At 37.0% G+C, this 26,851-nt stretch overlaps 1 protein-coding gene across 1 annotated transcript in view; it reads left to right on the top strand.

Moving 5' to 3' along the window:
- Positions 1-11,701: 11,701 nt before the first annotated feature.
- The window catches only part of LOC120795610 (leucine-rich repeat and fibronectin type-III domain-containing protein 2), a 48,300-nt gene continuing 33,150 nt past the window's right edge, over positions 11,702-26,851 (top strand). The window contains exon 1 of the mRNA XM_040137669.1: positions 11,702-11,743. The gene's annotated coding sequence lies outside the window, so the exon portion shown is untranslated. The remainder of the gene's footprint in view (positions 11,744-26,851) is intronic.

A 26,851-nucleotide genomic window follows, 5' to 3' on the forward strand; every position in this document is an offset into this window, starting at 1 on the left:
GCTCTGAGTGATGGGGCGTTCTATTTATAAATGACTTGTAGTTACGATTTTTTTTTTTTTTTTTTTTTAATCCAAGAGGGGTAGGGAAGTGGGTGTGTAATACTGTACCAGTGGGGGGGGTTAATGTGTCTGACAAGGTATTAAAGTGAAGAACCAGGGGTGTCCTGAGTGATAACAGCTAAACATTACTCAACTCGTTTTATTCATACACTACATAAAATGTAGCATCTCATCTTTGTTGTGTGAAAACCTTTTTAACTCCAACTTATGTTTTTATTTTTTATTTTTACATTTTAATTAAAATATTACATGTTCCGTTATGGGATCTAATTGGATAAATTAAAAAGACCATGGTTGCTAAACTAAGAATAAGACTGTCTTACCTGTCAAGTTAACATCTAGTATTGTGGAGTTAAAATGTTTTAATTCCAATGACAAAATGCAGAGTGGTTCACAACCTGTTAAAAAAAATGTTCTTGTGTCATTCAAGCCAGTGCTTATGTAGAATGTATTTTTTAAGGATTTTTTTTTCATTGTCATGTGCCAAAGGTAAAGAAAAAAGGTATTTTTGGGCCATTTGTATTTAATAACAAGATATCATCCAGCCTGACCGAGAAATTGTTACCCTATAATTTTTTATAATATTCCAATAGTTGTAATGTTGTTGGCCATGCCTGTCACATAGGCATAGCTTGGGGGCATGACCCTGGGTGGGTACTAGTGTTGCTGATGGAAGCCATGACAGACAGCCTTTCACAATAACAGTGTTTCCTGTGGGATAGATGGCTGTGGCGAGTTAAAATTTTGTTGTATTAGTTATATATGTGATCTGAATCACTAATGTAAATAAATGTAGATTCAATAGGTGTTGTCCCCCAGGTCAGCTTAAAACAGGAAATTGTTTTAATGTGAGACACTGTCTGTGTGTGAAAGCAACCTAATTTTTACTATAGAGTGCAGTGAATATGATTGAACTTTGACACACACAATTGTGAGCTTCTCCATGTTTTTTGAGAGTGGGTGGGACTAGCCTCTCATTCAGGAAATATTATTTGTTTATAATCCTGTTTTATAGCTGCAGGGCAAAATAATATGAGCAGCAGAGAAGGAATGATGCTGTTTGGCTGCAGTTGCTGCAAGGACAGTGACAGACGTTACTGACAATAAAATGCTTGTATAATGTACAACTTTGTGGACTACTGTTGTTAGCCAACTAGCCATGCTAGCTCCAGCAGTTTATGTTTACAAACTTACCTGCGCTATTTCCTGCCCCCTCTTGCATTTGGTCACACCGTGCAAGTAAATTTTACCTGCACCAAAAGCCCTGCCCAAGGTCCCGCCCCCAGGCTGTAATTGGACATTTGATGATTTTCATTCTGACATGGACATTGCGTCTCCTTTTCAAAAATAAAAAGCTCCCTTGCACTTCTTCATGAAAACTAATGACAGTGATTTGTATTTAGTATGCCCTTAACACCGAAATTTAGTAGACCTACCCACTTTGATTTGATTTTAATGTGGCATGGAAAAGTTTATTCACAATGAAATACAATTATGTTATTAAAAACAAAAACCTAAATAACTGTCATTTTCTTTAACATATTTTTTTCATTGAACTGTGCAACACTAAATTCATACATGAAAACAAAATACATGTAACAATGTGTATGTATTTCATTCTATTAGTTTTCAGTAAGACCCTGAAGCAAAATCCAATATGCCTTTTAGTACTCGTGTGTGTATTTCTATGATTATGCGCACGTCTTGAGGTAGGAATTCGTGAGGGTGGACAAAAAAAAATCTAAACTGGGACCTATCATTACCAGCTAACATCACTGGTGGGGTCAGAGACCTCAACCTGTGGTGTTAGTTAATTCCTTTTTGATAAAGGATCTAATAACAAAGCCACCAATGTTGTTGCACAAACTGTGTCATCACAATCCTTTGACATATTTAACCACACCTTTTCTCCTGTTGTTGAATAGAATAGAACAGAATAGAAGAGAATAAACTTCATTGTCCAGCTGATGCAGGAAAATTGTCTTTAGTCTCACCCAGAAAAGTAAAAACATGAACAAGATACATCACATCACAAAGAAAAGAAATAACACCTACTGACAAAAATGGCATTCATGACATAAGTTGCTGGCAAGGTAACCATTACGTCTGCCCTATTAATGTCAAATCTTGAGGTATTATTGATATTAAAGAAAATATTTCCTATTATTAAGCCCTGTCGATATTTTGACAGTGACAACTGCATAACCCCAAATATCTTGTGTAGGGTTTCTAACAAATCTCCATCGCTCATTAAATCTCACCTCCTTCTATTTTAATGATATGCATGGGAGGATTTGTATTATAACTCCCAACATAACAATATAACTTAATCCTATGCACCAGTGCCTTTCTACATTCATGCTTATGTGCATAAACTTGCTTTTCCACTGACATGTTATTTATTCAGATTTACTACTTTATCTGGTTTTCAGTGTCACAGTTTTTGTCAACATTTTTGACAGCCCTTGAAAGAGAAGAAAAAGACAATATTCAGCAATACTTGGATGTAAAACAGATCAATTTAACAAAACCAAATAATATTGGACTATGCTGTCGCCAAAGTTGAGCCAGGTTCCACTTTTTGTTAGATGCTCCTGAGCAACGCAGCTGAACCAACACAATGGTCTCATTGACATGAATGAGAAGGCTCTGTTCAGTTGGTCTGAATTTGGCCTCATTGGTTTATCATAGTCGTGCCATTTAGAGACAGACTTCTAAAGTTATACCTTGGATAGTGTGGTTTTTGGATGAAAAAACACATGCATATATGACACAAGGTGGTCCTATACTTAAAGTCTCGTCTAACATTTTTTAGACTTTCTAAATCATATGGATGTTGCTGTTTATTTATGATAAATTGGCACTATGTCCCTTATTTACTTTATTTTCTGTTTTTTGACCGTTGGTTAGTTTGTTCCTATACGGATGTTATACGGATGTTTAATATACATTAAACTAATATTTTATGATTTATTGGTATTATGCCCTTGTAGCATTTTCTAGTCTCATCATAGATTAATATTCCAGCAGAAAGGTGTTAGCCTTGTTAGCATGTTTTAAGTGCTTAGCTGCAGGGGTCTTTACATCTTCTCTTCAAGCTGATGTGGTTGGTGATCCTTTACTGCTGAGGGCACTTGCCAAATTTAAATGCATATATAGGTGGCTGTTTTTCTAAAGCTCCAGATCTTTGTTGGGTTACCTTTCACCTGGAAGAGATAAATCTTACAGACATTTGAAGACAGGAGAACAGAGCACTTAGATGCAGTAATGACAATATGCAGCTGTATATTGATGTTAGGAGAAATGTTGCACTGACAGAAGTTGCTGTCCTGCCAAATGAATGAATCAGTTTGTGGCGTCTGGCCACTTCTGCCTTAGGGATGTTTTTTTCCCCCTTCAAATTCTCAGTCCTACGTTGTGTTCGGTCTCTTACTTTTTTTATTTTCAATTTTACACTACATTTAATTTTTACATTTACACACTCATATTGTATATTACTATGTACTTAGTGTCTAGAAGGTAATGTGTACCAAAATATCATGACCTGGGGGTAGAAAAATGGACTAGGGATGCACAGTACACCCGCCAAAACCACCGTTGGACATTATTTAATTTAATGCTTGGCTCACTGCTGGCCCACATATCCACCAACATCCCAGTGAAAAAAACTCCAGATGGCCAGTCGCTTGTCTCATCTAAAACTCTCAAGTAAACAAACTTGTACTCATCCATTCTTAGAAGTCAGGGATGACATAATTTGTAGTTTTAAGCAGACCAATGAACTTCTTAGCCCACTACTAGAGCTATAATGTATGAATGATGGAGGCTGTAGACTTAAAACCCAACATAAGTGAGACCTTGTGCCCAGTGTGGAAAAAATCAACATTTGTTACTTTTCTTAACTCCTTCATTGAAAGGTTTTTGCTTTAATTTGTTACCAAGAATCCACTGAGAATATTTTTTTTTCCCCTGGCAGCTACAAATTTTGTTTCAAGAAGCAACTCAACTGTTACCAGATAAAGAGCAACTTGAACATGCCCCCTTGAACACATTCAAAAAATGACTTCGAACTGTCCTCTCAGGAAAAGGATGGTTGACAAGTGCACATTTTGAAGAAAGACAGAATTATAAAAATTATGAAAAGTAAAGTAAAAAGAAGTAAAAAGAAAAAAGAAAAACAATTAAAAAAAATGAAACCAGACTTTTTGTAGAATAGCTCAGTACTGACATTCTTGTCTGGTGATAAGGTTTTTATGCCTCCGTGCCAGCGACATTATGTTTTCAAGTTGTCTATCCATCCGTCTGCCCAATTCTCATGAATGTGAAATCTCAGGAAAGCTTTTAGGGAACTTCTTAAAATTTCGCAAAAACGTCCAATTGGACTCAAGTAAGAACTGATTAAAATTTGGTGGTAAAAGGTAAAGGTCACTGTGACCTCACAAAACACGTTTCTGGCCATACCTCAAGAATTCATACTCTAATTATGTTAAAATACACTTAATACCTTTTTATTAAACTCCTTCAAAGTTTTTACTACATGTATTATATGAGTTCCGACAGACATGGAGGTAAACTTCAACTTGACTGGTTGGTGGAGGCATACAACCGTGAGGCGGTAATTCTAGTTTTTATTAGCATTTTCCTTACTCAATTGATTTTAGTTTAGTCATCATTGGAAATGCCATTCAGCATTTGTGAAAAGTTGTATAATGTCTTCTGTGGCTCTGGAGGGAGTTTTCCAAAGTCTGACAAAATGAAACTAGTGATGTCATCGGGGTTAGCTCAGCTTTGACTTGGAGACTATAAATGTATATTCTTAATGAAAAGCCTGTAGTACAAACTGGAGGTCTGGAGTTTAAATGATGTGGGTATTTACCAGGCAGTGGGGTTTAACAACAAACATTACTGTGTTGCCTTATTGGAAGTATATAGGATCCAGTGTCTTTGGAGCTTAACCCATACTAGTGACTAAAGAAAAGATTTCTCGGCCTATGCTGCTTTGGTTTCATTCTTTTTCAGCCACGCGGGAGGCGTGGCTCCAGGAATCTCAAGGTTGGTCAGTCACTCTACTTTTGTCCAGACTTAACTATCTCAAATACTATTGGATGGATTGCCAAAAATATTTATACAGATATTCATGATTCCCAGAGGATGAATCCTGCTGATTTTAACGATCCCCTGAGTGTCTATCTAGTGCCACCAGCAGACCAGAATTTTTACTAGTCCTGTAAAGTATCTCAACATCTGCTTGATATCTTGGTACAAACTTTCATGTAAATATTCATGGTCCCCAGAGGATGTAACATATTGACTTTGTTTATCCATTTTCCTCTGGCTCCACAAGGTTCACAGGGAATCTTATTTGTGGTTCTGAGTGAATTTCTCAACTGCTGGATGGATTGGCATTACATTTGGCAGAGACATTCATGTCCCCATAGGATGGAACTATAATAACCAATTATCTTTGATGATCCCATGACGTCTCCTGTAATGCCACTATCATCTCAACATTTAATTTCTCCAATATTTTGGACTAATATGAGCAGTTACTTGCAAAATGAAAGACCATCCCATCAGCCTCAACTGTACTTTGTGGTAACTGCTAATTAGGAAATGCTAGCAGGTTAACAATTTAAACTAAGATGATGAGCATGGTAAACATTATATCAGCTAAGTGTCAGCATGTTCACATTGCCATTGTGAGAGCAAGGTGCAACATTAGCATTGGGTTTCAAACGCTGCTGTGCCTATCTACAACCTCCCAGAGCCACTAGCATGGCTATAGACTCTTGGTCTTGTTAATCTGTCTCTTGCAAATCCCCCAACTTTATGGAAATGAAATATTCAATTGCTAAACCACTTATAACTAAAATACCACAGACACCATTTAGAGAAACTAAAATCACAATTCCTAAAAGTACAAAAATAAAACCATATGACAAGTAAAATGGATAAAAGGATTTACGATTGTATATGGATTAGGTATAATCACAATACGTCACTTAGTGACAGTAGAAAAACAGAATAAATTTAGGCAGATTTTTGCTTCAAGGATACAAAACTAGATCTACTGCTACTATTAAAAAAATGTACAAATGCCATGTAGTACGCATCCTTCATCTTCCTTATAATTTAATAATTCTGTATGTTGTCTATAGCACTCCCAGCGTAATGACAACTGTGTGTGTGTGTGTGTGTGTGTGTGTGTGTGTGTGTGTGTGTGTATGTGTTTGTGTTTGTGTTTCCTAGCCTTGAAGCTCTTTAAACTCCACTGGCAGGATTTAAGTTGCCGCAGATATGGAGGGATACCACACCGACTGCGTAAGACAATGTCTGTGAATTCGATAAACTCTTTTCTCAGGGGCTCTAGAACCACCCTTGCAGAAAATGTGATTACACTTCTCCACGGGAAGTGCAATGTGGGACGTTGTTGCAGGGGAGAACTTGGCTTGTCATTGAGACCCCAGTGTGTCTGTTGGCTCATGCCCACTAACAACTTGAACATGCATGTAATGTCCGAGGAGGCCTGCGGAGGAGGCATTTGTGTGCAGTTTCTCTTTCTGCTTTTGAAGCTGAGTGAGAGCCAGTTGCTAATGACTCGGTGATTCATAATATGGATGACAGCATGTATTGTAACGTCTTTGGTGTAAACTGACTATTGAGTTGAAGGGAAATTGAAGTGCGGACTGAATAAAATACCAACATAGTGTGGTCACAGTGTGAAGGGTTTTTTAGTTTGAGCCAGAATGCAAAATGCTTGCCAGCTGCCAGAGGCTTTTGTTTACAGCCTCATGACTGATACATACTGAATAAGTCACTTACAATGACTAGGGGAGTAGAAATGGTATAAGTGTACTTTGAAGTAAAAAAAAATACTCTAACCTTGATCTAAATCGTGGGCTTCACGACCTTTGACCCCTTTTTGTGCTGAGTGATGGCTGAAGTGGTTTTAATGTAATTTTTTTCAGACATCCTGAACATATCTGAGAGGTTGTAGCCTTACCACTGTACCCAAAGAAAAGCAGAATAAATTAGTCAGGCCCTTTCTTTAGTTGCATCACTCCCTTGCCTCTCAAAAACACTGGTATTCTACTAATACAAATTTCTGAATGGTAGATATAACTTGACCCTTTTTATTCAGTTCTTTAATGCTCAGTATGCGGAGGTATGATACTAAAGGGAATGATGACCGTAATTTAATAATTTTGCTCTAACAACTGCAAGGTTTCTTCCAATCTAATACTCTGCCTAATTCTATTTCATAGTAGTCTGTGCATTGCTGTTTTTTTTTTTTGGTTTTTTTTTTTGGACCTAAATATTAGTTAATTATTTTCATTTATTTGCTTTATAGCCTGAATACCGGAAGTTTAATTTCTACCAAAAAGCTATTTATGATTGGTGTTTAAAGGATAAGACTGGCATTACTCTATATTTTTCTTATTCTCAACAAATCTCATGGAAAGACCAAAACCGACAATGTGTTAGTTTATGTTGCAAGAATTTCTGACAACCCTACGCTGTGAGTGGCAGTCAGTCCCACACCTTTTGATTTCTACTGAAGTCGTAAATATTTAAAATAACAGGTCACAAATATTTAGTTTCATCTTTAAAAAAGGCCAAGACAACATTATGCAGTCTGAGCTTGGAAACCATAGTGAAAAAGAAACATGAAGAAATATATAAGAATTTATATAAGAATGCCCATGTCACTGCAAATACCAATGAAGAATTATCAACAGATATTTTTTAACCCCAAAGTGAATGGTAAAAATGTAGTAAATTTGGAGCCAACACGAGCCTGCTGGAGGAAGGACCTTGGGTCCTGAGGTCTCTCTTTTCATAAATGTTTTGGAGGTATCCCTGAAAATGAACCCTAAGACTGCAGTACTGGGACACACCTTCCCCCAGAGAATGGACAAGCTGATTATGAAATGGAAAACAAATTGCCTACAAACCAAAACAACGGACAAACACATTTTGAAAAAAAAAGTAACAAACAGTAACAGAAAAATCAATATTTTTCTTTGACTTGTTTTTCTGCAATTTTCTTCTTCACTATTGTTCCCTATTTTAAAATAAGGTCATTTTTGCAATGAATGAGTCAACAGCCGAGTAATATCTCAAAACTGCTGGGAACTGTAATTCTTAGCAAATGTTACACAAACAGAGGGAAATAGTGTTTGTTACCGACTATTTTCAACAGTGGATTAATATACTTTTGGTGGTCGTGAGTATCTAAGGCTAAACGATGTGTGGAATGTTCATCATGAGGAACAAACTATATCAGGCTTTGGATGCACAGACATTACTTGTTAGTAGGATTAATTCATTGCTGGTTTTGGTCTTTATATGGGAAATGTTAAATAAAAAAATAGAATATTACCAGTGTTAGCTTTTTAAGTGTAAAGGCATTTACCCGCTTTTTCCCGTATTTCAAATTATATTGTTGTGTTTCTGCCACAAGTTAAACTGATCTGGTAAACAAATAAGAAGTCTCAGTATTTTCACATATGCTGAAACATCATATAAGACTCCCTGTGCTTCCTGGTTTCTAAGGTAAAGCCAATCATCAGGACACGTCTGAAGTTTGACATGAGTCAAACGTTTAAGTACAGTCTTTAACAATTTGCAATTTGTGCTCATCCTATTTTCAGAGAAGGCATTATATTCTGCCAGGCCTGAACTCTTGTAAGTGAATTGTAGAGGGAAACAAACGGAATTTGATTTATTCATTTAATACAATGCAACACTGAGTTAGATTTAGCAAGCCAATTTAAGAGTTTATCTTATAAATAACCTTAAAACATTCGCAAACATCCTCATTTAATGGAAGACATGTTTGTGTTGATACCAAAATAAATATGATTTCCTTTCATTTCCAACAGATGTGCTCATAACTCGGGGTCATTGTCAAAAACAACCTCAAAATATTGGTTTTACTGGCAAATTATGTACACGGAACAGGCCTTTGTAATATGGTTGACCCCTGCAACATCTGTGTCTTGTCCTCTATAAAAGATAGTTTCACAGTTGTTTCAGGTCTATCCTGAAACAACAGTCGTATATGAACAATACAACTGCTTTTGCAAACTGTAGTTTTTCCTCCCAATCACACTGGCCATTAAAATAACGTGCAGATAATGTGCAGACATGAATTCAACAGTTTATTTGCATGAAATTTGACTTTTCAGCAGTTTGAGTTTGTCAAATCAAATGATTATCTCGCAAAGTGACAGCCTTTTTATTATAAAATTCACAATTTTTGTAACTGTCCCTCCACTGCAGCTCAACACAGAAACACTGTCCAGGGACAGGGGAATTTCACATATTTTAAAAAATGTAACTTTGAAAGATACCCACTTGATTTGTCTAAATTGGACTTTTGAAGCATCAAATTAACTGCAGATAAACTTTGAAATACATTTTTGCACAGAATGAATATTGTGGATTTTGCACCCCATCACTTACCGTGAAAGCGTATTAGAAAGGGATCTTTTAATGGCTGGTATGAACCGGAGGAATAATTACAGTGAGTAAAACCTGTTTAAATGTTCTTATAGGTGCCTGACTATTGTTTTAAGACAGACTTGAAAAATTGCGAACCTGTCCTTTCACCTCATCCTATACAGGCTGGTTCTGAGCTGCTTAGGAAACCCTTAAAGAGATTTAAACCACCATATTATCAAGCAGCTGATTTTACATTTAGATTAAGTTCATATTCGTAAATGAACCACATAAGAATCAGAGGGATGCTGCCTGTCACAAAGAAAGACAGACAAACCAATTTCAAAGCACATTATGAATTTTCTTAATAGGCTTGTTGTGTTGTTATAATGAAACAGCGCTCTCTTGGCATCTTGTAAAGTTTCAGTTCCCTCTGTCATTTTGCTAGCTTGGATGTGAACCACAGCAGTGTTTTTTGTGTGTCAATTTGAAGACAGCTAATGACAGTGGGTCCTTTTATCTGGATTCTCTGGCTGCTGTGCCTTAAAAGCTAATAATGACTTCATGAATGGACAAATCTCAGGTGACCAGCATTAACCCACCATCCACCTTCTCAGATAATTTTAGCTTAATATTCCGGTCAGAAAAGGTTTGAGGTAAATTCTTTTAGGCGAACATGCAGTGCATCCTGTGTTGCCATTGTTAACAATTTGATTGACAGCATAAACCCAGCTGGGGGACCTGCTAAAAACGGAAGCTTACATTGTTCTTTTGTAGGGTACCCTGGTCGACAGAACAGTCTTAATGAGCAAGATCTGCCCCAGAAATCAAAGCACCATTGGGGGTGTGTTTGCAAGTTTTCCACTCATCAGAAAGACATCCTCTGTCAGATCATGAGGGACTGAAGAGGGAGGGTGAGTAGGAAGACGTGGCAATGGTTCCAAACCAAGAGAATGGGGTGTGTCATGAGTAGCTGGAGACAGGCATGGAGGGAACCATAATGTGAGTGTGTAAAAATGAATAAAAGAGTCAATTAACAGCAGCATCGACTAGAAAGGCTGGATCATGTCGTTCTTGTGTGGAAGGGCAAATTCATGAGAGAAGCAGCATACAAACACCTCAAAGGATGATAACTGAGTGGAATATAAAAATGTTTACTATCAATGGAGGAAGAAAAGAGGGGCGCGCTGTCTTTCATTCCCTCAATACTGAATACAAAAGGGCTGCATTTTCAGACTACCATATATCCTCACACTCTTATCACTCTAAGGGACCATATGCTTCTTCTCCTTTGTGAACAGATGATGGCATTTTTCCTTCCTGCATGTAAAAAACAACCATTTGTACATGTGTGACTTTGAAACTGAGCATCCTTTTCAGTTGTTTACACATGAAGCTGAGCACAAACATATTTGGACAACTACACATGAACACCCATACTCTTACTCCCACACATACTGGCAAAGCAAACAAACAATACAGCACTCAGACTGTGTCTTTACAAAGGCAAACAGCTTGTAGTGATGACTGGCCACAAAAATGAGAGAAAAGATACGAATAATGTACGTTCAGTCATTGCCGAGATTATAATGTCACTTGGGAGCCGGGGCCCTGCACAAAAACCCTGCTGTGCTCCATTTCAATAATTTTCCATAAACCAATCTAATCTCCCTTCCCTCCTACACTGTTCTTTAGGGAGATTTTTATAGGCTTTTGTTTGAGGAAGAGATAATTCCTTATAAATCATAATAGCAACGCCTGAATTGTACAAGGTTTCATGGTTTAGCAGATTGGCTCACTGCAGATATGTGTGTAGAAGCACACAAGTGCGGTATAGGATGTGTCAGATGGCCTTGTTTCAGACCATGTCACAGTGCAGAGTTAAATGTGTTATTCATGTTGTCACAGAGGTCAAATTTGTACAATATGTAGTGTGATTCTTCATTTAGGCCATTTCAATGCATGCTGTGTTATTCAACGCAATATTAATCGTTAGAAATACATCACATATGACCTCATATGATTCTTCTCTGTGGATTTTCACTTTACCTCCAACATGATAGTGGGAAGTAACATCTTTCCACAAAGAAAATAGAGATAACTGTAGAAAATGGGCTCTTAACAGTTTTCTCTTTTATTTTCTTTCTATAGGCTGATTGTTCATCTTGCTCTTTGAGTGTGAATGTGTGGCCTTGAAGTATTTCTGAGGGACCATATGGCACAGTACCACACATTATAGGTAAGGATGATATAGGATTTTCCTTTTTGACTCTTTGTTTTTTTTTTCTGTTTATCATTGAAAAAGTTTCAAGCCAAATTACCCCTGAAAGGTCCTTGACCTTTCTCATCAAAGCACATACAAAGCAACCTCAGGCCTTGGCAGGATATTCACTGATCAGAGGATTTGTAACACGATAAGATACGGAAACCTCAAAGGACGGCGATAAACTTGAACACCAGATTTGTGGATTTAGTTGGTAAATTCTTCTTATACTCTCTTTTGAACCTTTTAGACAGAGATCCTGCTATATTGCCATCAAGAAGACCCCTCATTGTTGCTTGTTTATACTGAACCAATGGAGCAACAATGCCCCCCCATTCCTTGGTAATACCTTGTATACAGAACGGCTCGGCGGAATAAAGGTGCAATATTCCCCCCTTGAACAGGCTGTATAAAAGTGGCTTTTATCTCCCAGCCAGGTGTGATGTGTAATATTTGGAAGATTAAACACTGTGTAGTTTTTGCATGAATTAGTAGATCTACAAACATTGTGAAAAACCGAATTTGCCACATGACATATAGAAATCAGTCAGGTCACCTTATAATAAAAGCCCTGCCTGCAATTTTTTTTCTCTACCTTCATTTAAATTCCTTACTGCAGCGGAGAACACAAATAAATCAAATAGGCTAATAGCACTTCCCACATATGTATTTTATCACAGTACTCACAAAACGTTTCCATGCTGATTGCACAGTATGCACATGCCTGCATCTGTAGCTTGTCTCTTTGCTGGTAAAAAAGTGAATTAAATGCACTTAAATGCACTCTATTCCCTCACAACTTCTGACCTACCATTACCATGATATTTAGTCATTTGAGTTCAGATAGTGTATGCAATTGCTAGTTGAAAAATTAACAGTATATATGGGTTTGGTAACAACCTCCGGGATGAAAATACTTTTTTCGGGTTCAGTACACTAACTTCATATTCAAAGTAAGTTAAAAGGACCCTTCACCAGTTTTGCACACAACAGTCCTTTTGCTCATCATTAGCACTACTTAGCTTGCGAAAACACTTGTTTAATATTTTCTGAGGTTTTGGGGGAGCATTTCTAAGTTTGAAAAATAACCCTCATGATGTCATCAAGGTTATCTTAGCTTGGCTTTGGAGACCACTAATTTAGCATATAATGTCTACAAACTGGAGGTATGGAGTTTGAATTCATGGATAGTTACCAGGCAGGTAGCATCAGAGGAAATTATGGTATTGGATGATTTAGGAGATATATAGTCCATCAGTTTTAAATGTCGGTCAATTTCAATAAGGTGTGTAATGAAAATCACCTGTGAAAACAACTGTATAATGTTACCTCAGACTCTGGAGGAGTATGACAAAATTGCTCAAGTGACATCACAATGAACGATGTTATTGGTAGTATGATTATTGTGTTTATAAAAACTTTGGCAAAATATTTCGGCTTTCATTCACAAGGCTTCAGAACAAAAGGGGTAATCCACAGCAGGAAATGATGAGTTGATCCAAACATAAAATAGCTGACCTACTCCTCCTACTTGTTGGCTGTCTTGTCAGAGGGTATCCAAATTGTGTCATGAATACTGTTGACTCTGCGCTAAATATTCATTTGTAACATTATATTGTGTCCAAATATTATGATTTACTTATGAAATGTCCATATTTTTCACACATGCCTATTCAAATAGACCGTGAGACTAAAGACTGAGACTTTGATTTGTGTGAAATCTAAATCGATGAATGGACAGTTTTTGAGTGTAAACTGTGACAATGCTGCTGAAAAACCTATGTTGACACAATACTGCCCAATAAAAGTAAAACGTAGTAACTGCATATTGGGTCAAAAGTAAGTTATAACCTCTATCTGACTTTCTGAATAATAAAACAAATTATGCCAGAGAAAAATATAGTTTCCATAACAGCAGTTTTTTTAAATTTGCAGTAACTACAAAACAGACCTATAATCAAAGCCTAAACTTTGGCTTTGTAGTTACTGCATTCTGGTTTTTTATTGCTGCCCAGGCTGTGGTTACTGCACTCGGGCACTCCAGAGTAAAATGTGAGCCGTAGGACTTGTCCCGCTCTTACTCTCTTCCATGGATGGTTTTCGCGTTTACAAACAATCGAGGCTACCCGTGCTCTAGTGAGGTAGAAAGCCTGTTTCCATCATGTTATAATATCTTATATATGGGTATTTTTCACCGTCCTGAAATAAAGCATCTTGCAAGAAACCTATAACATTACTGCTTAGAAGTGAATTTATATGTGAAACACACCTTTACATTGCATACTTGCAGACCTCGATACCATAGCTCGATGCTCCAATCACTACTGCGCAGACCCTGGCTCCAAATGATGTTTTCAGCGCAGGTTGGCATCGCCCGTATTCATGATATTTTGGCTTAATTTTTGTACGGCGGGAGCAGGGGGAGACGCGTCGTCCATCTTTATATACAGTCATTGCTCCTGACAAGCTGTGTCACTACAGGATTTAATCAGTATTACATATCAGCCACCCAGGATCATGAAGGAGACTCTGCCTGTTTATATTATTTTTTTCTCGAAATGATCAGCATAACAAGTGACCCATTTTCCAACCAAACAGAGCCTGACAAACATTAGTGTTATCAATTAAAAAGCCATGAACAGACAGTAACAGTGTCAGCTTTCTTACCTTAGATCTGGTGTTTATTCCTTCAGTGTAAAACCATTCACCTTTTCCACTGATTATGTTTTTGATTCATGCAGTTTTAGGCACAAAAAAGCTGTTCGTGTCGATCTCCTCATAAGCCCTTAGTTATTTTGGGTTTTCTGCCCCTGCCTGCAAGCGCATCTCATTGATGACATTGCTTGAAAACCTGTTTTTTTGAAAGACAGCTAACTAGATAACTAAAGTATGAGGGCTAAATTAATTAAAAGCAAGCTTATGAAATTTAGCAGCTAAAACAAAAGTTTAGTTATTTTCTACTAGTTGTTATCTATAAATGAAAATGATTCTTTTGGATGAATTGATATTTTGGTTATTCAATTTATTCAAAATAATTAAATAAGGCTGCATTTAAATTAATTCATGATGAAGAAGAAAAAAAAACAGCTAAACTCCCACTTCAGGTAGCTAGTTTAGCAGATCTCGGCAGTAACCATCTCACCGGACTCTAGAGAATTTCATGTGATTTGGTGGTTAAATTACTTTTAAATCAAATTTAACTGTATCAAATTGTAAATTAATGTATTATACTGATTTGAAGATTGATTTTAATTGTATTCTATTAATAGAAACTTAGTTAAGCACAGAAACTAGTTATGGACTACAAATAACAATAAAATGAACTTTATTTTCATTAACAAACTAGTTAAATGGATAAGAAAAGCTAAGGCACCGCATTTTGTAGGTATATACTGCAGTTTCTCTAAGAACTACCCAAGAGGCAGACTGATGTTCCTCTACTTTTTCCCATTATAGGGTTTTTTGGCGGAGTTTTCCATATCAGAATCAAGGGTCTAAAGATAGTGTGTCATATACTGTACAGACTGTAAAGCCTTTTCAAGAAAACATGTGATTTCAGGCTGTATAAAGAAAATGACCTGACATGACTTGACTTTAATAGCAACAAGTCCTACAACCTAAATGCTTGTGCATACCTTTCGATACGACCCATAGGAGCATACCAGCAGCAGGCATAATTACTCTCTTTAGGAGCTAGGACCTTTGTCGTCATGGTAACATTAATAAACACATGGTTAAAATTGTGGAACAGTCATGAATACAAAAAAAAGAAAACAATGCCGATTATCAGTTTCACACGGGAAACAACCACTCCATCCACCCCAACCTCCTCCTAACATGGGCTTTGTTGCTCTTTATACTACATCACCTGACCTCCTCCTTTGCTCCCATCATAACTACTATGGCGGCTAGAGGTTGCCTAAAAATAAAATGTAACTATGGTTCATTATATGCTGCTTGCACAGACAACCTATGGTTGTTTTTTTTTTTTAAAGTAGGACAGTCTCCTTACTAGCTGAGATTGAAAGTTTGGTCTTGACCTTGAAAACAGACGTTGACTAAACAGTTTCATCACGGGATCCACTCAGCAGCTATTGGCGCTTTTCATTAAACCCATATATCCCTCCTATGAATGTGAAAGAAATACTATTTAACACTAATTAACATTAAATGTATGAGTTCGCACTAGGTTGCAAGTGCAGCAGCTTGTGAAAATGATGATGATGATGATGATGGGTTTGACACTGTGATCATAGCAGACCTCTCAGCTGATAACTGGCTCAAAATGAGACTTCAACTGCTAGTGATGATATCACTAATGTAAAGCAATTGTCAATTTGGAGACTCAATGGAAGCGGTCCGCTTTTCTTGACACACACTTTGAATCTCCTGCATCAGACGGATTTAACATGATCAAAAGAGTGCTTTCATGCTTATGATGCTTTACGAATGTTCACTAAGGAGGATTTTCAAGGTCATTAAAATGTGACGAAACAGTGAATATATTATGAGTTTATGCAGAATAAATGTGCTACTTGATAATTTTGCACTTGAAAACTTCTACTTGTTTGTGCACTCCTTTTACCAGTTTAGCCTCAGTCTTCGTAAGCCCTTTACAAAACAAAGCAATGCTTGAATTCAGGTTGTGGGGGATTTATTTTGATCTAAAATATGTCTAGCTTGGAGTGTACAGTACTTAAAAAATCAATTCAAGATGTTATTTTGACACTAAGATACATTTTTTTAATATAATGCAGGTTTGAATGGGATGAATCCAATATATCACTGTTACGTGATTACTATATATGGACATATTCATATAATGTGTAGCACTTTAAAATAGAATGTCTCCTATATGATTCATAAAAGCATCTTTTATGAGGTGGAGGAGGTACGTCCCTTTTTTTCATTAACATCTGATGCTGGTGAAAGGCTGACCCTGAGGCTGACAACATAAAACAAAGCTGGAGATATATTTTTAGACCACAGTGAGTGAAAGCTTGAGAAATCATTTTTGACCTGCTGTAAGGAGATCCGACAAGCTTAGACTCAATAATGAAGTTGCTTTCCTCCTAGGAATGTCTCTGGAAATCCATCATGCTTTGTTTCAATTAGTTCCCCCCTTCATACCATGATTCTTCAACTCTGATATCTTAATGAAAACATTTTGCACATACAATGTAGATGTTAACTTTAATATTACTGGGCATGCTTAGTGTGACAGGGCTCTGTGTTATATTTAGATAACATCTACATTTTTTATTGCTTTATTGCTTTTTTATCTCGGGTATTTAAGATTTACTCTGCACAATTAGTAGAAAACCAAGGCCTGTGAACAACTGTCCAATATATACTGCATTCCAATGACTTTGTGTATGTATGTGTTTTGATGATCTGTTTGGCCATGAAACACTAATGTTGCAACAGGTTTAGGAGACATTTCACCTCATTTGGTAATACAGTTATAGCCTACAATGGGTTTCGGCTATGTTTATATAGTACATATGTACCCTTAATTTTCTCCTTTAATAACTTGCAATTGCTAAAATGGTTTAAGAAAAAAAAAAGTTTCATGTCTGTGACATATTCAGATATGTGTCTGGTGGCTGATTGGTTGACTGAAGAGGCTGCTGCTCTCCGCTACTCACTGATCACAGTCAGTCCAGAGAGCCACAGCCACATGAGAACATTTTCACTGAGAAACGATTGGGACTCTCTTCAAGACGAGGAGGAGTTAAGGTCTACCCAGAAAGTCTTTAGATTTGTCACTCAGCACTCTTTGGAGGGAAACTCAGTTGCAACACTGCTGGAACATTTAGCAGCTAAAGAGCGAGATATTTCCCTCAGAAGTTGGTGGAGATGATAAATAGAGCTAAAAGGAGAGTGAATATTGTGTTTCAGCAGGTGGATACGAACATGACTCCAAATGAATGCTTATGTTGCTTCGTATTCACTGGTATATAAATTAGGAACTGCTTTCTACCAAGTTCACTGTATCAACTTGATATGTGATGATATTTCAGTATTGTGTATACAGCTTGTTTCCATTGCCCCAAGTGGCCAGAAATCACTTAGTGCAGGTTTTAAAAAAATAGCTCCGTATTGAGGAAAAGCCAGGTAGTATTACTGTGTGTGAAGCATACCAGCCCAACTTACTTTGTCACAGTATGGTTGCCAGGTCTGGTACCATTGTTCCAGTACAGAGACTAAAACCAAAACTTGTGCTAACTGATCATACATGGTAACCAGTACTATAGGCAGAGATTCTGCACAGAAGGACTACGGTTGTTCATCAAGAAATAGTTCATATAGGTAACTCCTAATAAATTCTCTTTTTTACAGAAAGACAGTGAATAAGCATATTTCCCAAAATGTTGAATTTATTTCTGTAAAATCACACCTTTTATGTTTGTGTCTACAGCTTAAGTTAATTATGTTCTTACTTCTGGCAAATGACATCATAGTATGCAATGAACGTTTTTACTGTAAGTGGTCTTATTTGGGGTAATCGTGGTTTGAATGGCATTACTAGAAAGAGCCAAAGAACAGAGATAAACAATCTAGAGTTTGAACAAACCCTCTGTAACACACTTGATAACACCCTCGGTGTTTGTGTTTCACAGCCAAGGTGCTGCTTGCCTGGGCAGGAAGAGAGGCAGGTGTGATGTAGGAAGGGTCGGTGGTGGTGGGGTGTGTGTGTGTGTGTGTGTGTGTGTGTGTGGGGGGTGATCAGAAAATGGTGTAGGGAAATCTAATTTATTTTTCATACGCTGCTGAGATGGAATGTCATATATCATGCCATGCAGCAATTGTTTGCCACTTTCAGGCCTACAAAAGATGAAAGAATCGTAATCAAAGATACAGAGAGAGAAGTCACCTGCTGGAGTTGCTATGGGATCCACTTTCACTGAGAACAATATAAACTGTGCTGAAATAGTCATCCAGTATGTCACTGGTGGTTTTCAGTGTAGGAAAAATCACTCCAAACATCTAAGACAGGGGGCAAGAGGAATGAACTGTAGCTTTTATTTATTTTTTTATTTTTATTTTTTTTGAAAAGTGTGTCATGAATGCACACTTGGAAGTAACTTGGGACTGAGCGGATAAAGTATGACTCCCCGGATTGACTTAAAATTTACACAAAGGTAGAATATTTTGTCTCCCTAAAATGCAACTTAGCCAAATTAACTTTGTAAAATTGCAAATACCCATCGAATGTGGATATCTGTGGAACTCATCAGTGTTTTAATGATCTAACAAGGATCTTCCTGAGTTTCTTCATAAAATGTTGTAGTTCTGACTGTTGGATAGCGTGCAAGATCCCTTCTTTTGTCATGAATTGCATTTAACAAACCAGTATGAATGTATTATAATAGACTACTTGGCTAGCTTGCTTAAGTGTCATTATTATGAATATCCTGTTATGAGTGAATGAAAAAAAAGTCATTATCGTTAATACCGTGATTGGTTATAATCTAAATAAACTTGAAACTAGATGACACTAGATTTTGACACTTGAGACTTTTGACTTAGAATGACTTCATATCCTCTAACACCAAAGATTAAAAAGACTCAGATTCTACAGCCATGCTAGCAAGTCTTTGAGGCTGTAGACAGTGCTTAGAAATACAGTGTATGCTGATGTCAGCATGCTAACATGCCCACAGTGACAATGCTAACATGCTGATGTTCAGCAGGTATGATGTTTACCATATTCACTGTATTAGTTTAGCAAGTGAGCATTTCCTAATTAGCTTTTGACATAAAACACAGCTCAGGCTGATGGGAATGCCATTAGTTTAATCATAAACAAAAGTGTTGGACAAACTGAAACTTTGACCACCTGACGATGGTACTACATGAAAAGTTAAGGGAGTTAAGAGTTAAGTTATTACAGTTATTCCTGAAGGTGACATAAATGTCTTCACCAGATTTCATGGTAATCCATCCAGCAGTTGTTGAGATATTTCATCCTGGACCAAAGTGGTGAAGTGACTGACTGACAGACCAAAATCACCACCCATTGATCAATTCTGTGGTCAAAGAAGGATTTTTGGACTTGAATTCGCTTGAGACTTGTTGGTCTTGACTTGGTCATTACTTTGGGACCTGACTCCGTACTGTTAATACTTGAAACTTAGTGACTTTCTACAATGACTTTGTCCCACCTCTATTTTTGTTTAGCGCATCGCTCAAGGCCTGCAGTGACAGAGTAGGGTTTCATTTCTCCACAGATTTGCAGGAGCCACGTCTAATCTGATACCAGGATAATCTTATACATTGAGTATTAACTCAACAGTTTGAACACAGGTTGGTTAACCAGCAACCCTGAAATTCAAAGAGGAAAATCAAATCTAGGTTTTGTAACTTGACTCCACCTCTGTAAAAGATCTTATCACAGTTCAAATAAAGTCCTGGACAAAATGAATGAATTTTCAGTACAGAATTTAGAATATCATCAGAAATACATGCAATATCCATGCAATTCAACCAATTTTGTATAGTCAGATTATTCAATAAAATGTCTAAAGTTACAGAACAACAACAACAAAATGCTTTCATATAGTCAAATGGCACCCTTTTGATGAATTTAAATTAGTTCCTCAAACAAAATAAAAAAACAAATAAGACTCACCTGTGCTTAATTTTCAGTGTTCACATGACCTGAATTAACCAATAAATGATGGTTTTACTGCATAAAAAGGGGCTTATTGTTTCCAGTTTCTTTTTCACAATGTCGGAGACAAGAGAGTCATCTGAGAGCATCAGAAATGCTATTATCACAAAATATAACAATTCCCAAGGCTACATGGAAATCGCCAAAGATCTTGAAATCCCTGTTTCACAGCAGTTTGTAATGTTATTAAGAAGATTCGCAGTCATAAAACTGTAAAACGCTTCCAGGACATGGCGCAAAGAAGAAACTCAATGGGAGAAGTCTGCGAAGGTTGATGCGGGTTGTAGAAAAAACACAATGCAAGACATCTAAAGAGCTTCAGGCTGAGATGGAGCAATCTGAAGTGGTGGTTTCACCCTGTACGATAAACTGCAAGCTGAACCAAGTAGAGCTCCATGGGCCAAGGCCAAGGAGGAGAGTACTACTGAAAGAGAGGCACAAAAATGCAAGACTGTTTGCAAAAACTTTCATAGGTAAGCCACAAGGAAAAGAACACCCTACCTACAGTAAAACATAGCAGAGTTTCTATCACGCTGTGGGGGGTTTTTGCTGCCTCTGGTAACGGAGGAATTGAATGCATCAAAGGATGAAATCAGAAGATTAATGACATGTTTTAGAGTGAAATGTGTTACCCAGTGTCAGAATAATAGGTTTGAGGCAAAGGTCTTGGGTCTTCCAGCAGGACAATGACCAAAACCACACATCCAGCAGCACAAAAGAAGGGTTTGAAAAAAAAAAAAAAAAAAAAGCTGTTTTAAACTGACCAGCAATGAGTCCTGACTTAAATAACTCTGAAACCACTGGAGAGAGCTGGAGAGCTACAGGAAACAATTAGAGGCTTTCATTGTTGCTAAAGGTTCTGCAACCAAATGTTATTGAAGGGTGCCAATAATTGTGTCTGGGGTACATTTTGTTTTTGTATTATTTCACTATTATGAGTTTTTTTTTCTTTTATTGAGTAACCTTGGGCATTTTATTAAAATATTCTGTTTATACAAAATTGGTTCATTTGCATTTATTTATGAACATGTAATATATTCGTATTCTTTTGCATAAGTCATAGTTCTACACTATTACCTTTAAATCACATCTCACAGTCTCATCAGTGGATAGTTTACTCAGTTGCTATGGAGAGGGCTCATTTGTTATCATGTAGGTGTTGATAAATTGATAACAGATGGTTGTGGGGGGAGCCATTTTCTACCCACTGTCAGCCTCTGGTTTCTTTTAACCATGACCATGAAGGTCCCTAACTTTGCACAAGTAGTTTTTGTGCTTAAACCTCAGATGTGATCACTTCTAGTGACATATGTAATTGCTACAGGACACAGCAGCTGGACTAAGACTAAACCACCGATACAGTTTAAGACCACAGCTTCTGAGAACACAGCAATGGGGTCTAAGAGACCATGATATTTAAGCTAGTTTTAAACCTTAATTGCAGCTAAGCTATTTAAAATAGCCACATTGGTTTTATAATGTTTGCTCTGAAACTCTGAATATTAGAAATTTAGATCAGTAAAAATTAAACCAAGATACAACCTCAAAATTATTTTAGATTACCAAGTAGTAAATTCAGTATTAGACTTTTCACATATACATAAATATATTTTATTTTACTTTTGTCTATGGATGGATTTGTCTCTACAAGGCTTGGATTATCTGAGACAATGTGGTGACAGTGATTAAAACAGACTCTCACCAAAAAAAAAAAAAATCATTCTCAGCTGTTTGTGTTCCATCAACCACACACATTCTCCTTATCATAAACCAAACCATCTTTTAGATATAATTTGTTGTTGTTGTTACTTCAGTCATTAAACCATAGTTGCGTTTGAGAGTCACCAGACGCTTTTCAAAGCGGTAAAGTTATGGCGTTGGCTCTGAATGTTAATAGACTGACACATCATAGTTTTTATCTCTCCTTGGCATGCTTCATTTGTTCATTTTTTTTTCTTTTTTTACTACCTTCAGCTCCTATAAAGACACTCTTTAAAATGATTATATCCATTACAGTGGTACCCCTTCGAGCCTCAACTTTACACTTTCAACAGCATGTATAATGTTAGATCAAACACAATATGGACCACTGCTTGATATGCCAGAAAGACTAGAAAAACATATATCATGCATATAAAAACACATAACAAGTCAGAGCTTTCCCTCTCAATTATTGTTTGATTTATTTCTTTATTCACCTAGCCTGTCATTGAGTGGCTGCACCAACATGGCCCTTTTCAAACCTTTTCCTTTTTTCTGCTTTAAGGTTTCAGAATTTCCACCATCTTGTAACACACCAGAGATCAACCAATTACAGTATCTATATCAGGCTTAGAAGCTCTTTCTAGTTCACTGGCACCATGGAAAATGTTCTGATCTGCACAATGTTATGCTTTATGATTTTCAGAGATATTGCGCTACATAGAGATGTTTAGCACACAAAATATTAAAAAAAATATCCTTTTTAGCAGGGCTCTTGTTCTCCAAAAAAATGTTATTTTTTACTCGTATATAATTTGCTAGTGGGTGTGTGTCCTTATCTTCAAACAAGAGAAGATGATTTGCATTGAGAACAAGCAAATTCTTACCCCACTGGCAGATACAGTATATCAGTGAAGATTTTAATGCTTAGCACTAGATTAATTGACTAACTGGGATTTTTTTTTTTTTTTTTGCAGTACACCATACAAGTATAGATCTAATTATCGAGATACAAAACTCAGCAAACCCACACAGCACTTGTCTTTGCTTTATGAAGATGAATAGGCTACACACTAAATTGGTGAGGACTGTGGGTGGGTGTAACACTTGTTTATGCCTTCTCACTCATTACTACATTAATTCGAGTTGCTCTATAGCCTTGAACATTTCCCATGTCTGAGATCCACACAATAAAAATCTGTGAGTCTCTGCAAGAGCAAGAAGAATGCTCAAAGACAGTAGGGCTGCTCCATATCAGGACTGCTTTAAAGTTTGGACAAAGTTGGAAGTGGTGATTCAAAATCATGTCTTTACAGGAATGCTGATAAATTCCAGTGTAGTTTATACACTGGAATTGATTCAAGATTACTTGTGGGGGCATTTCCGCTTTGTTGCATGGTCAGTGATTTTAGAAAAATGTCTGAAAAAACAATAGGGGAGTGGTATGCAACAAACATCATATTTTTTTGTGTTATCTGGCAATTTTACACGTAACAGTCAATTTACCAGTCTCTGGCAAATCCCAACCCCCATGAAAGTGCAATAACATAACATACTGATATGTTGGGCTTTTTTACCATAAGTAAAAGTCAGACAAACAAAGTTAAAAAAAAAAAAAAAAATCTTATTTGAACAATGTTTAACCATGTTATCAGAAACCATTATCAAGGCTTGTATGCTATAAATGATGTGGATCAGAAAACCAAAACAGGGGACTGAGAGAGGATAAAATGCTCCTTGTAGCTGAGGGGAACTGCTTAGTTGGTTGATAATTTTCTTTGGTCGCTATGAGCGACCCCTTTCAAATTACCCATAGTCGTGGGCAATTGTTGATGTGAAAATATTGGTTAGTGCAGCTTCAAGTAGTGCCATTTTGAAAATGCAGAGCTGCAGTTGTGAGACCAAAATCAGGTCTTATGTTTAACAGTGTGTGTAATTATCATAATTACAAAGCAGTAATTAGGCAAAATTATATCTATAATGGCCTGACTGTAATTTACCTCTAACCTGGAGAAGCCAGTGAGGTATTTAAACTGAGCCCCCGTTGCAATCATGCCCACACATCTTTAAATCACTGAGTCTGCGGAGGTGCTGAGAACATGATGCAGGTATTTTGTAAACACTCCCACGCAATGGTTCTATGTATTATGACATTTTTATGTTGCAAGCTGACATTAACTATACGCACCAGGCAGTGTGATATATTCATGCGTTACATAAGTATGAATCAAAAATCTCCCACTTTGATTTTTTACTTTGAGCCCAGCAGCGATCCCTCAGCCCAGTGATGGAGAAGTCACAACCCCAGTCTTAGTTTAGTTCATCAGCTCAGATACATCAGATAATCTTAATGGATCAGTGACAGGTTGTTTCCATCACTGCAGATGGCCATTATTATCAATAGCATTCAAGTAGAACAACAAATATTTTTCTTTAATTGCTTATTAACTTTGGATTACTTTGTGTTTTTGTTGAATAATTTCACATGATAATTAAGTAGTTTCGGCCACAACTGAAACTCCTCCACAACAGAGCCCCTTAGCTTAACAAGCTTATATGAAGCATTGCAAAGTAGGACACCTCTGATGCTTATTGCGAATAATGCACAATTCCTTAGAAAGGAGCGCATTGATCTGCACTAAACCAGTGCAAGTTTTCTGTCCCAGCTCAATTTGATGTGACAAACCTAATAGAGCTCAACTAATGCTGTTAAAAAGCTGCACCAGTTACCATGTGCTTTTGTCTGTTTTGCTTGCCCGCTTCCACTGTGTAGGGAAAAGAAGTAGTCTTGCAAGTGAACACAGAGCTGAATCAGAAAGCAGAGGAGCTCAGCCTTGCCAACAAAAATCTCGTCTAGCTCTATTGTGACGCTGTTTTTTAAATCTCACCTGTAGAAGGAAATCAATTTTCCTCCTCCATCTGTTTGTGTTTTCATGTTGTGAACCTTACTTCATTTTTTCCTTACCTGTCTCCCCTCTGTGATTAGCTGTTTCACTTTTATTACAACATCAGAAACCTATTGTGGACAAGTATGTGGATAGGAATCCTGCATTGCCTCCCATTGCATCATGACAAAAGCATTATCTTCATGCCTTGGAAATGTTTTTAGAAGGATTCATCGGTGCAGTGTCCTCTGTTAGCCTCGAGAATGTGTTTTTCACAAGTATGCAGCAAGAAAATTGAGCATTTGAAAAGCCTGTTATCGAAGTGATTGATGGAGTAAAAGAAAAGGTATAACTGGATTTTTTTTTTTTTTAATGGCTTGGATTTGAAGCTTAGTGGAAAACAGGTTCTTATAATGTGAAGGCATTTTTCTGTCGGTCAAAGTGTACAATTGTCAGGTATGCTGTCTTGATCCATTTAGAAAGGTTAAATTACTGGTTGCTTTACTTTATCTCACAGCCGCTGTAGAACCCAACATAAATGTTGTTGGTGCAGGATGCAGCCATCAGCGTTGTCATTGCTGGATAAGTGCAGGATGAAATATGATGGTACAATAGCCCATTTTAGAATACAGCATATGTAGAATGTCGATTTGGTGTTGGTCAGTCCAAGTAAAAATTAGGATGTTATATTGACAGTGACAGCCACTACCAGTTACAAGCTAACAGGCTAACAAACTACATAAACAAAAAAAAATAAACAAATAAGAGATGCTAATTGCCGAATTTGCTGCACAAAAAACTCCTCTGGGTCCAACTCTGGCTCAAACAATTGTATATTAGAATATTCGTAGATCCAGAATTTCTCAATGAGGAAGTAAGCATACGGTAGATGTACTTTAAGCCCCTTTTCAGATTATTTTTTTTTAATATTCAGAATGCATGGTGCCTGGATTGCAATTGGTTTGTGATCACATCTTAGCCATTTGTAAATGCAATCTGTACAGCATGACCACATTCTTAAGAGAAAAATCAATCATCTTACTCTGCCTATTCCTGCTAGGTTAAACCTGCAATAGTGCATGTGCATCCATTTTCAAAATGAATAAGATTTATAAAACAGAACAATTTGTACACACAACTTTATAGATTGGACGAAAGAAATGCATGTTTCTGTCTTTGTGCATGCGCAGATTTTTTTGTTGTAAATCTACACAGATTTTTTTTGAGACTGGGCCCTCGGTCAAGATCGCTTCTGAACAAAAATGATCCCTTCAAAACATAAGGTAAAGAAACCGCTGTTGTTGTTCCACTCTACATCATACCAGTAGGTGCTGCTGTGAGCTAATGCACAATAGGTAAAAGCCAGGAAGTAACGTGTTTTTGTGGTTGTAATTGCTGCATGTCATGATGGAAAATCTGCCTGCCTCCTGTTAAAAATCATTAACCTTCCTACTCGATCCTGTCTTATTTTACTTTAAAATACCACAGCATCATAGTTACTGCCATAGTTCACTGACCTTTCAGCATCTGCTCTGTGTTTGTTGCTATGGGAAATAACATAAACTATTAGAGAAACACGTATACAGTGCATGATGATTTTATCAATGTTTAGTTCCCACTTCCTCAGGCAAAATCTGTGAGGCCTACATGAGTTTTATTTTCTCAAAAAAAAAAAAAAACATAGTTACAGTGGGAGTGACCGGCATCATTGTACTGTGAGAGCCTGTGGGATGATATTACATCAGAGGCAGCAGATAGGAGTAATCAAAAATCCTGCTAGACTGAATGGGGATACAAAATTGAAAAAACAGTTCTGTGCCA

Source organism: Xiphias gladius, chromosome 10 (assembly GCF_016859285.1).
Source record: "Xiphias gladius isolate SHS-SW01 ecotype Sanya breed wild chromosome 10, ASM1685928v1, whole genome shotgun sequence".
Classification (NCBI taxonomy): Eukaryota; Metazoa; Chordata; class Actinopteri; order Istiophoriformes; family Xiphiidae; genus Xiphias; species Xiphias gladius.